This window comes from Salmo salar, chromosome ssa21, assembly GCF_905237065.1.
Source record: "Salmo salar chromosome ssa21, Ssal_v3.1, whole genome shotgun sequence".
Lineage (NCBI taxonomy): Eukaryota > Metazoa > Chordata > Actinopteri > Salmoniformes > Salmonidae > Salmo > Salmo salar.
In genome coordinates, this window is record NC_059462.1 from 33,369,419 (window position 1) to 33,381,556 (window position 12,138).

The following is a 12,138-nucleotide window of genomic DNA, read 5'->3' on the forward strand; positions in this document are numbered from 1 at the left end:
TCTATATGCATTCTCTAAACTGAGATCAGTCTCTCTGAGTAAGCGTTCTCTTGAGTGTGGGCCGCACGTGCCACACAATCCTGTCTCTGATAAGAGAGTCTGTGATTACTCCAAAGTTGCAGGTGGCCACTAGAGTCCTCAATTCAGTGATATATTTGTCTAAACTCTCATCTTGGCCATGACTGCGCATGAACAAATTAGATCTCCCAATTGTTTTCATTTTTCTTGGGATCACAAAATGCATCCAGTGCTGCAATTACTCCTCAACAAAGAGAATGTATTTTGTATAGCCCACACAGACGGTCTCACAAATCTCTCTGCCTTTTCCCCAATGAGATAATACAGTAGCTTCACTTCGTAGTCATCAGGTTTTTCTCCCATTGTAAGAGCCATGTACAAATTGAATTCCTCTTTCCTTCTTTTCTAGGTAAAGGCTAAATTGCAATCATCAGTCTTTGTTCCCTCGGAGGTTTCAGTGCATTTTCCATAGCGATTTATTTATAGAATGGAATGTTAGCTGCTCACGAATCTGCTTCTGTCCCATAGCCAGTTTGCTTTAGCATCACTCACGAGCCAGCTAGCGTTGACGTTCGGCTCGATGACTAGCTTGTAAACGGGACACTTGTCCAAACTGCCGCCTGGGATGTATTCTTCAAATACATCGATGAGATCCAGGTTCTTTTGAGTTTCAATATGCTTTGTGTTGTGGTCACGACAGACAAAGATATATAGTTAAGCAAACTTTACTATGCATGATGTTAACCAGCACCTCAAGTACATGAAGACGGTAAGTAACAATTTGTTTCCATTTCAAGTGTAACATCAATATGAGTAACATCAATACTGCTACAGAACCCACTATTTATGGGGGATTTTTTACTGGGTGATTTGAAAAGTCATAGTCAATCGATCAATAATATAATCTGCAGCATTAGCTCCAGGTAAATGTTGCAATTCTTCAGCCATTCCTGGACCTGTGACCAAAAACAAGCTACATATGGACGGTTCCAAAATAAATGATCTAATGACTCTGCCTCCTCGCAGCAAAATCTGCAGAGCTGGGAAGATTGTATCCCCCATATAACATTATATTAGATGCAATAATTATTTTAATAATAATTTAAATAGATATATTCAAAGTTTTGAATCCGCCGTCATTTTGCGTGTCAATTCATGTTTTCAATATTTTTTTTATTTAACCTTTATTTAACTAGGCAAGTCAGTTAAGATAAAATTCTTATTTACAATGACGGCCTACAAGTGTCAATTCACAAACCATGTGCCATGGAATTGGTACATCGAAAATCTCTTCCCAACTATTTTGCAATCTATATGGCACAACTGTCAATGTTTTGGTCCTTAAATGAAACTGGTATATATTTTATTTATTTTCTTTAACCAGTTTTGGTCTTTAATGCAGGGCCGACGGACAAGTTCCTTACTTTTTCTCCCTTCCACTTGCCTTTAATAATTTACAAATATCATACCTTTTATAAACATTTAATCAAGAAAAAATATCTATATATTTATTTATTTTTATTTCACCTTTATTTAACCAGGTAGGCCAGTTGAGAACAAGTTCTCATTTACAACTGCGACCTGGCCAAGATAAAACAAAGCAGTGCGACAAAAACAACAGAGTTACACATGGGATAAACAAACATACAGTCAATAACACAATAGAAAATCTGTATACAGTGTGTGCAAATTAAGTAAGGAGGTAAGGCAATAAATAGGCCATAGTGGCGAAGTAATTACAATTTAGCAATTAACACTGGAGTGATAGATGTGCAGATGAGGATGTGCAAGTATAAATACTGGTGTGCAAAAGAGCAGTAAAAACCGAAACAAATATGGGATGAAGTAGGTAGTTGGTTGGATGGGCTATTTACAGATGGGCTGCTCTGACAGCCGATGCTTGAAGTTAGTGAGGGAGATATAAGTCTCCAACTTCAGTGATTTTTGCAATTCGTCCCAGTCATTGGCAGCAGAGAACTGGAAGGAAAGGCGGCCAAAGGAGGTGTTGGCTTTGGGGGTGACCAGTGAAATATATCTGCTGGAGCGCATGCTATGGGTGGGTGTTGCTATGGTGACCAGTGAGCTGAGATAAGGCGGGGCTTTACCTAGCAAAGACTTGTAGATGATCTGGAGCCAGTGGGTTTGGCGACGAATATGTCGCGAGGACCAGCCAACGAGCGCATACAGGTCGCAATGGTGGGTAGTATATGGGGCTTTGATGACAAAACGGATGGCACTGTGATAGAGTGCATCCAATTTGCTGAGTAGAGTGTTGGAGGCTATTTTGTAAATTACATTGCCGAAGTCAAGGATCGGCAGGATAGTCAGTTTTATGAGGGTACAAAATTAAGGAGGCTTTGTTGCAAAATAGGAAGCTGATTCTAGATTTAATTTTGGATTGGAGATGCTTAATATATGAGTCTGAAAGGAGAGTTTACAGTGTAGCCAGACACCTAGGTATTTATCAATTAGTATATTTGAGTTTAACCACAATATTTGTTGTATTATTTGTCCTGTCTTTTCTGGTGGATTAAACTGAAATTGCAACCAACTTTCTACGGCTTGTTTAAAAAAAGAACGATATTTTGGAGATTATTTCGTCTTCAAATAACCGTAAGTGAGCGGTTGTAATCTGAATAAGGGGGAAAAGGCCATTCTTGAACATGGGGTGAGACTAATTTAAGTATAACTTTTGTATGACTGACGCCTTTAATGAGAGGTCTAATGCTTTAATATTTTATCATGTATGCCCTCCGAATTGATATTCATTATATAAATAGACCCTTTTAATTTTGTCTCGCTTGCCATTCCAAATAAAATGGAATATTGTTTGCTCATATAATTAAAAAAACAGGTCTCTAGGTGTAGGCAAAACCATAAGCAAATAGGTGAACTGTGATATGACTAAAGAGTTCCACAAATAGACAGGTGTTTTCCTTTCCAGGGTAGCAAGATCGTATCTATTTTTGCTAACTTTCTTTTTACATTTATTGGAGTGAGATCATTTCTTTCTTTCGGGATATGTTTACTGACTATATCCACATCCCGTCAGACCATTTTATTGGTAAACTATCTGGTAATGTGAAAGTTGTATTTTTTTGTGACCCAATACGTAATATAATACACTTATCATAATTTGGGTTTAATCCAGAGAGGTTAGAAAAAGTATCTAGATCCTCTATGAGGCTGTGGATGGATTCTAATTGTGGATTTAAAAGAAAACATGAATCATCAGCGTACAATGACACGTTTGTTTTTAAGCCCTGGATTTCTAATCCTTAATACACTGCTCAAAAAAATAAAGGGAACACTTAAACAACACAATGTAACTCCAAGTCAATCACACTTCTGTGAAATCAAACTGTCCACTTAGGAAGCAACACTGATTGACAATAAATTTCACATGCTGTTGTGCAAATGGAATAGACAATAGGTGGAAATTATAGGCAATTAGCAAGACACCCCCAATAAAGGAGTGGTTCTGCAGGTGGGGACCACAGACCACTTCTCAGTTCCTATGCTTCCTGGCTGATGTTTTGGTCACTTTTGAATGCTGGCGGTGCTTTCACTCTAGTGGTAGCATGAGACGGAGTCTACAACCCACACAAGTGGCTCAGGCAGTGCAGCTCATCCAGGATGGCACATCAATGCGAGCTGTGGCAAGAAGGTTTGCTGTGTCTGTCAGCGTAGTGTCCAGAGCATGGAGGCGCTACCAGGAGACAGGCCAGTACATCAGGAGACGTGGAGGAGGCCGTAGGAGGGCAACAACCCAGCAGCAGGACCGCTACCTCCGCCTTTGTGCAAGGAGGAGCAGGAGAAGCACAGCCAGAGCCCTGCAAAATGACCTCCAGCAGGCCACAAATGTGCATGTGTCTGCTCAAACGGTCAGAAACAGACTCCATGAGGGTGGTATGAGGGCCCGACGTCCACATGTGGGGGTTGTGCTTACAGCCCAACACCGTGCAGGACGTTTGGCATTTGCCAGAGAACACCAAGATTGGCAAATTCGCCACTGGCGCCCTGTGCTCTTCACAGATGAAAGCAGGTTCACACTGAGTCTGGAGATGCCGTGGAGAACGTTCTGCTGCCTGCAACATCCTCCAGCATGACCGGTTTGGCGGTGGGTCAGTCATGGTGTGGGGTGGCATTTCTTTGGGGGGCCGCACAGCCCTCCATGTGCTCGCCAGAGGTAGCCTGACTGCCATTGGGTAGCGAGATGAGATCCTCAGACCCCTTGTGAGACCATATGCTGGTGCAGTTGGCCCTGGGTTCCTCCTAATGCAAGACAATGCTAGACCTCATGTGGCTGGAGTGTGTCAGCAGTTCCTGCAAGAGGAAGGCATTGATGCTATGGACTGGCCCACCCGTTCCCCAGACCTGAATCCAATTGAGCACATCTGGGACATCATGTCTCGCTCCATCCACCAACGCCACGTTGCACCACAGACTGTCCAGGAGTTGGCGGATGCTTTAGTCCAGGTCTGGGAGGAGATCCCTCCAGGAGACCATCCGCCACCTCATCAGGAGCATGCCCAGGCGTTGTAGGGAGGTCATACAGGCACGTGGAGGCCACACACACTACTGAGCCTCATTTTGACTTGTTTTAAGGACATTACATCAAAGTTGGATCAGCCTGTAGTGTGGTTTTCCACTTTAATATTGAGTGTGACTCCAAATCCAGACCTCCATGGGTTGATAAATTGGATTTCCATTGATTATTTTTGTGTGATTTTGTTGTCAGCACATTCAACTATGTAAAGAAAAAAGTATTTAATAAGATTATTTCTTTCATTCAGATCTAGGATGTGTTGTTTAAGTGTTCCCTTTATTTTTTTGAGCAGTATATTATTGTTGGATCTGATTTTAACAGCTAAAATGTCAATGGTAATAATAAATAGATATGCCGATAGTGGACAACACTGTTTTACTCCTCTTGACAGTTTAAAACTTCATGAGAAGTAGCTATTATTTACTATTTTACACCTGGGGTTACTATACATAACTTTAACCCATTTTATAACAGATTCTCCAACATTGAAATATTCCAGGCATTCATATATATTTTACATTGTAGAATAATAGTGAATAACTTAAAACTACGAAATAACACATAAGGAATCATGTAGTAACCAAAAAAGTGTTAAATAAATCAAAATATATTTTGGATTTTAGATTCTTCAAAGTAGCCACCATTTCCCTTGATGAAAGCTTTGCATTCCATGAGCGCAGCATTTATTTTTCAACTCGAAAACAATGAGCCCAATCAGTCCTCCATGACAACAAAATCATAAACAACGGAGTAAGGCTGGCTAATAAGTCCTTAATTTTGGGGTCATGCTCAGGTAAAACAATTTGGCTAATCTATACTTCCATATTTCCAAGTCCTATTCTTGAAGATCAAGGGGTATAACATTTATTGAAACGACTGGAATTCTGATAGACTTTGGTTTTTAATGTAAAGATATCATTTAATTGTATTATTATATGTAGTAGAAAGCGATGGGTTAGAAGAAGTCTACATAACCAACTCATAAAGTAAAATGTAACATCAATATATGGCCACTATGTAAACTTTAACATTGATTTATCCTTCAATAGATGTCTTTCTAATCTAAAAGTCACGGAATGTAATCAGATCACATTACTGAGTTTGGGTAATCCAAAAGTTTACAATTTTATACAGGTAACTTGTAACTGTAATGGATTACATTTAGAAAGTAACATACCCAACCCTTCTGCACTGGTATGCCATTCAGCCCTGGAGTTTTCCCGGACTTAAAGGCTTTAATTGCACCAAGAAGTTCCTCCTATTTAAGACTTAACCTGCGTGTGTGTATTTTATTTTATTTATTAGGATCCCCATTAGCGAAAATAGACATTACAGACAAAGACTTTACAATTTACATACATTGAGAAAGAGAGAGAGAGTGTGAGTGAGTGAATGAGTGAGCTTCTAGGTTCAGGGTGAGTGAGGTGGCCCACACCTCTGTATTGGAAATCGCATCTCACGCATGACTGTGGGATTATTTAGGATGATGGGACAGTATTGTGACAGCTTCGCGGGCCTGTACACACACACTATCGCATACACACACTACCGTATACACACATGCACACATGAATACATACACAACCACATTCTCACATAATCACACAAATGAACACGAAAAACACACATCCCTTCGGATTGGGATTGTTGTTCAGCAATGTGTACTAATAAGATCATAGACAGACTTATCACAGTGTTGCTGTGTGTGTGTGTGTGTGTGTGTGTGTGTGTGTGTGTGTGTGTGTGTGTGTGTGTGTGTGTGTGTGTGTGTGTGTGTGTGTGTGTGTGTGTGTGTGTGTGTGTGTGTGTGTGTGTGTGTGTGTGTGTGCAACATGTTGCATAACTCAAAGATAAGTACAGTGGACATGAAGCATGACAGAACTCGAGGGTATGTGTGCTATCCAGCACAGAGAATACATTCAGTTTAGCCCAGGACTAAGAACTTCCAATGGCTAATGGAGCCTCGAAGCCCAGGGCTAAGGGAGGTTTGAAAGTGGAATAACCCCAACCTTAGCCCAGGGTTTAGCCGGACCTGCTCCAGATTAGGGTTAGTAGTACCGACTTTTAGATTTTTTCCCCCCGGAAATCACCCAAGACAGCCAGTGTGGCCCTGGGGTTTGGTCTAGTGGTTACTGCCAACGCCTTTGGTATATGTACATCAATATGATCGAGTGTTGGATTGAATCCCCGTCCTACCGCTATTCCCACACAACCTTCTCTTTCTATTACCTGGCTGTTTCTACTCTCTTCATCATAAAACATTTTAAAATGTGGGCTTCAGGGAACACGTGTGAGCCGGCCTTTAACCCTGGTTTAGTGTTAATCCTTGGGTTAACAAATGCCTGTGTGCAAGGAGGGTAAACTAGCCATGGGACAGTTTTAGCCTGGGTTAAAGAGATTGATAAGGAGGTACCGTCTGTAAGGAAGGAGAAAGGAGGGAGAAAGAGCGGGTGGGGTAAGAGGGAGAGGAAGGAATATCTACCTCAATGACCTCTTACCCCTGCCATCGACTTGTTACTAGAACCCAGTGTATATAGCCAAGTTATCATTACTCATTGTGTATTCCTTGTGTTATTATTTTTTATATTATTTAACATTTTTTCTCTCTGCGTTGTTGGGAAGGGCCCATAACTAAGCATTTTACTGTTATTCTACACCTGTTGTTTACGAAGTGTGTGACAAATACAACTTCATTTGATTTGAAGGGAGTAAAGAAGGAGATGGAGTGACAGAAGGAGAGAGGGGGAGGGAAGGAGAGGATAATGACAGGTCACATCACAGGGACCTTGAGCTCATAGCACAGACAAAGAGGAAACCGTGGGGGGCCACTTTATACTGACATCTCAAAAAATACTATGAGTCACACACAGTACAGGACTCTGGCTTTACCACGGAATGTTTGATAATAATAACTACAGAGTACGAGAATGATGACACAGACGGTGTGTGTGTGTGTGTGTGTGTGTGTGTGTGTGTGTGTGTGTGTGTGTGTGTGTGTGTGTGTGTGTGTGTGTGTGTGTGTGTGTGTGTGTGTGTGTGTGTGTGTCTAGACGATCTACAGTTGACCATGATAGGTTGACCAGCCTGACTCCTAGAGAAGCGACTTCAGTCCCTCGTAGCCCAGTCAGAACACTGTCTATGTGGAAGCTCATCTGTACAAAATGATGGAGCCTGTTCCATGTTGGCTTGATGAACGATGTTTTTTGGTGTAAAAATATTTCATATTTCACCGACTGTCTCACATACCATAACCTAGTTGTAGTGTTAGTAATCTAAAGACATCTGTTCCCTATACTGTCATCTTCCTGTGTGACACGAACACTTAGTCTCGGCCCATGTGATCTCCACACACACAAGGATGGACCGCTTCACTGACCCTCAACCTAGAAATACACTATCTAACATACACACACGCGCGCACACGCACATCCACACACACAGAGAAAGGCGGCTGTATCTTCTGTCCTTGATGTGTCCTTCAGCCCCTCATGTTGCTATTCTGGATGGTTTATCTGTTTCTTCCAGGCAGGATAGAAGCCGTTATTCTGTCAGTCAGTTTATACAGCTTCAGCTGGATCAGAACACTGTCGATCTATTTATACTTTATTTAAGTCGGCCTATTATTTAAGTATATGGACAAATAAAATTTTACATTTCAAGGGTGTGTGAGGAATTTTCTACAGACACGTTGATTTATCTTGAGCATTGAATGTCCCCAAGAACACAGTGGCCTCCATCATTCTTAAATGGAAGATGTTCAGAACCACCAAGACTCCTCCTAGAGCTGGCCACCCGGCAGCAATCAGGGGAGATTTATTTAACTGTTATTTTACCAGGTAAGTTGACTGAGAACACATTCTCATTTACAGCAATGACCTGGGGAATAGTTTCAGGGGAGAGGAGGGGGATGAATGAGCCAATTGTAAGCTGGGGATGATTAGATGACTGATAGTATGAGGGCCAGATTGGGAATTTAGCCAGGACACCAGGGTTAACACCCCTACTCTTACGATAAGTGCAATGGGATCTTTAATGACCTCAGAGAGTCAGGACACCCTATAACGTCCCATCCAAAAGACAGTACACTACAGATGGATATTTTTTTAGACCAGAGGAAAGAGTGCCTCCTCCTGGCCCTCCAACACCACTTCCAGCAGCATCTGGTCTCCCATCTAGGACCAACCCTGCTTAGCTTCAGAAGCAAGCCAGCAGTGGGATGCAGGGTGGTATGCTGCTGGCTAAATGGACCTTGGTCAGGGAGGTGACCAAGAACCTGATGGTCACCCTGACAGAGCTCTAGAGTTCCTCTGTGGAGATGAAAGAAACTTCCAGAAGGACAACCATCTCTGCAGCACTCCAACAATCAGGCCTTTATGGTAGTGGCCAGATGGAAGCCACTCCTCACTAAAAAGCACATGACAGCCCCCTTGGAGTTAGCCAAAAGGCACCTAAAGACTCTCAGACCATGAGAAACAAGATTCTCTAGTCTGATGAAACTGACTGGGGCAAAGGTTCACCTTCCAACAGGACAACAACCCTAAGCACACAGACAAGACAACACAGGAGTGGCTTCAGGACAAGTCTCTGAATGTCCTTGAGTGGCCCAGCCAGAGCCCAGACTTGAACACGATCGAACAGCTCTGGAGAGACCTGAAAATAGATGTGCAGCAAAGCTCCCCATCCAATCTGACAGAGTTTGAGAGGATCTGCAGAGAAGAATGGGAGAAACTCCCCAAATACAGGTGTGCCAAGATTGTAGCGTCATACCCAAGAAGACTAGGATGCTGTAATCGCTGCCAAAGGTGCTTCTCACACACATGCACACAGACACACGCACTCAGACACACACACTCAGACACACTCACTGCCAAGTGGTCGACATGCCTAAAGGTGTATTATGTATTGAATACAACCACGCAACATTGACTCAGCATGGCTATGATGATTAGAGGAATAAATGGCATGCTCATTGCTATTCTTGTAACAAATGTATTTGGGTGCAGGGTTGTAAAGGCATATGATAGAAGAGATTAATCCCACACTGAAAGACAGATTTTTTTATTGGGCAGCAGCAGTCAAAAACGAACGCGTTTGTCAGCGTCAGGGTATAGAGTACTAGCGACAAACATCAAATGATTAATGCATGACACAAGAAAAGCTCATGTAAGAAATTGGATTCAATAGGGTGAAGAACAATCTTGTTTTTTAAATCTTCTTGTTTGATCGCGTTAGGCGGCAGGTAGCCTAATAGTGAAAAGCGTTGAGACAGTAACCGAAAGGTCACTGGTTCTAAACACCGAGCCGACTAGGTGAATGTTGCTCTGAATAAAAGCGTCTGCTAAATGTAAAAATGTTCGATGTTAATGCCAATGTCAGATCATATAGGACTATGCAGCTCATATGCTCAACCCACGTATGCAAGGGCGAACACACACACACACACACAGCGATGATACATTGGTATCACCACAGCCCAAACTTGCCCACTGGGACAGCGCCGGTTCCCGCGTGGTGTCATTGCCTGTCCTCGTGCGCTCATCTGGTATTCTAGCCGTTACCTCTCCGCTCATACTGGAGACGATAACAGAACATTCCTGCCGCGGGCATTGTGTTACTTCAGTCTCTGTGGCCAGCCCACACACTGTTACTGTTATTTGGGGGCATTACAGGCGAATAAGACCCCAATTACACCAAAACGAAGACAAATTTATGCTCCTCGTTTTGTATTGTGAATGGCCAAAAAAAAAAATAATATATATAATTCCCAACTGACCTTCTTGCCAGGTTTCTATCTCCAAAAAGAGATTTTTAGCCTCAAGACATATCTGGTAAATAAGATTATACATACATTTCATAACGGACTGGAACCTGGAGGCGCAACCGGGAACCTATGCGCGGGACTGTCTGTTTCTGTTTCACTTGTTCTGACACTACAGAGCCACACACATACACACAAACACAGGAACGTGAAGCAGAGGAGACGTGCTGACTTACCAGGGTGACCCTCTTTCAGACGGGTCTCTCTCCACCGTTAGGTTATTCGGTGGTTTTCCCGGTGTTAATCAGATCAGATGCCGTGGTCGCAGTCCACGTCTCTACAGATGTACCAGAGGATCACATAGAGGATGAGGAGGATGGCGAAGATGAACAGAGCTACTAGAATAGCCTTGTTCACTGGAGAGAGAAACGACTGCATGACAGAGCTCATCGGCAGACAGTGTGTGACAGCACAGTGTGTGTGTGTGTGTAGGTTTCTGTGTGTGTGTTTCCACGCTAAGTGTCTCAATAACACACTTCTCTGCTCTCTACCAGCATTAACTGTTGAGGATGGATGTGCGGAATCCTCACACAATTATTCACACAGTCACCTAAACACCCACACACCCACTCACACAAGCAAACAGCTCAGGCTTCCCAATTCCTGAGAGCAGAAATCCAGAAATCCACCAGAATTCCGCTCTGTTACATAGTCGTTATGACTCAGATGTCTCTGTCTATTAAACAAAACGGTATCTCCATGTATGAAATTCACAGTCAACAATACTGATGAATCCAACAATGAACTTAATGATGGATAAAGACTAAATAATACATCTAAAATCAACCAGAACACATTTGAATCGGAGGATTTCCAAGTTGCGAGCTGTTGCAGCTTGCTGCGCTCAGTTAGCGAGTCGCGAAGGAAACCGGTTGATTAGTATTCCTATCCTCTCCGTGAGGCGTGCATGTGGTGAACTCGGTTAAAAGTGCCTGAGGGCGACCAGCAGGCAGCACACGCTGTGAGGGGCTTGGTAATAACGATAATAATAACACGGTCCTGTCATGACTCGAGGCAATATAAATCTCTGTGGCTATACATTCGCTCTGTGAGTAGCTAGTAACATAATAGGGTTGTATGTTTATCATATTGTATTGTAACAGATCGCACAGCTAGGAGCCTTTTTTCATGCTAGCAACAACATTCGTTCAGTTGAACATGATTAAGCTTTATTTCAGAGAGCTATGTTATTCATTAGTATAGGCCAATATTTATAGATGTATTTTTCGGTCATCAACATTAGCCTATTGATTTCATTGGAACAATTCGGATAAGCTGATAGCCTAATGGTTAGGCTACCATCAATAATGATCTAAATAGGATTTCTTATTTGGTATAAACAGATTAAAATGAAAAGCCATATAAATAAAACAATGATCAGCATGGTGCCTGTTTAGGGTTTGTGGAGCGTAGACATTCATCAGAATGTGACTTCTTAATGACCTATATTATAAGAGCGGCGTGCACCAATTCAGCGTTCATTAATCTCAGTACCTTTATGAACCACTAGATGGCGACAACAGGCTGCTGTCTCCATATAGTGGCCTCTCCAAGTTGCGCTAGTCTCACTACCATAGAGGTAGTACTACTCCTTTTGGGGGCCCTAAGCAAGATTTGGCGAAGAGAAAAGGTTTCAGTTTTAAAGCACGTTTTCTGCAATTCTACACATTTAGCCATGGGGCGGAGATCCTTTTTCAATTGTATAAAAAAAATTATGCAATTATACTCATTTTGCCATGGGGCAGAGAGATAT

At 42.3% G+C, this 12,138-nt stretch overlaps 1 long non-coding RNA gene across 1 annotated transcript in view; it reads right to left on the reverse strand.

The window, feature by feature from the left end:
• Positions 1 to 11,265, reverse strand: part of LOC106582228 (uncharacterized) — a 28,414-nt gene extending 17,149 nt beyond the window's left edge. Inside the window, exon 1 of the long non-coding RNA XR_001323273.2 lies at positions 10,562 to 11,265. This is a non-coding gene — a long non-coding RNA (uncharacterized lncRNA). The remainder of the gene's footprint in view (positions 1 to 10,561) is intronic.
• Between the last annotated feature and the right edge of the window lie 873 nt (positions 11,266 to 12,138).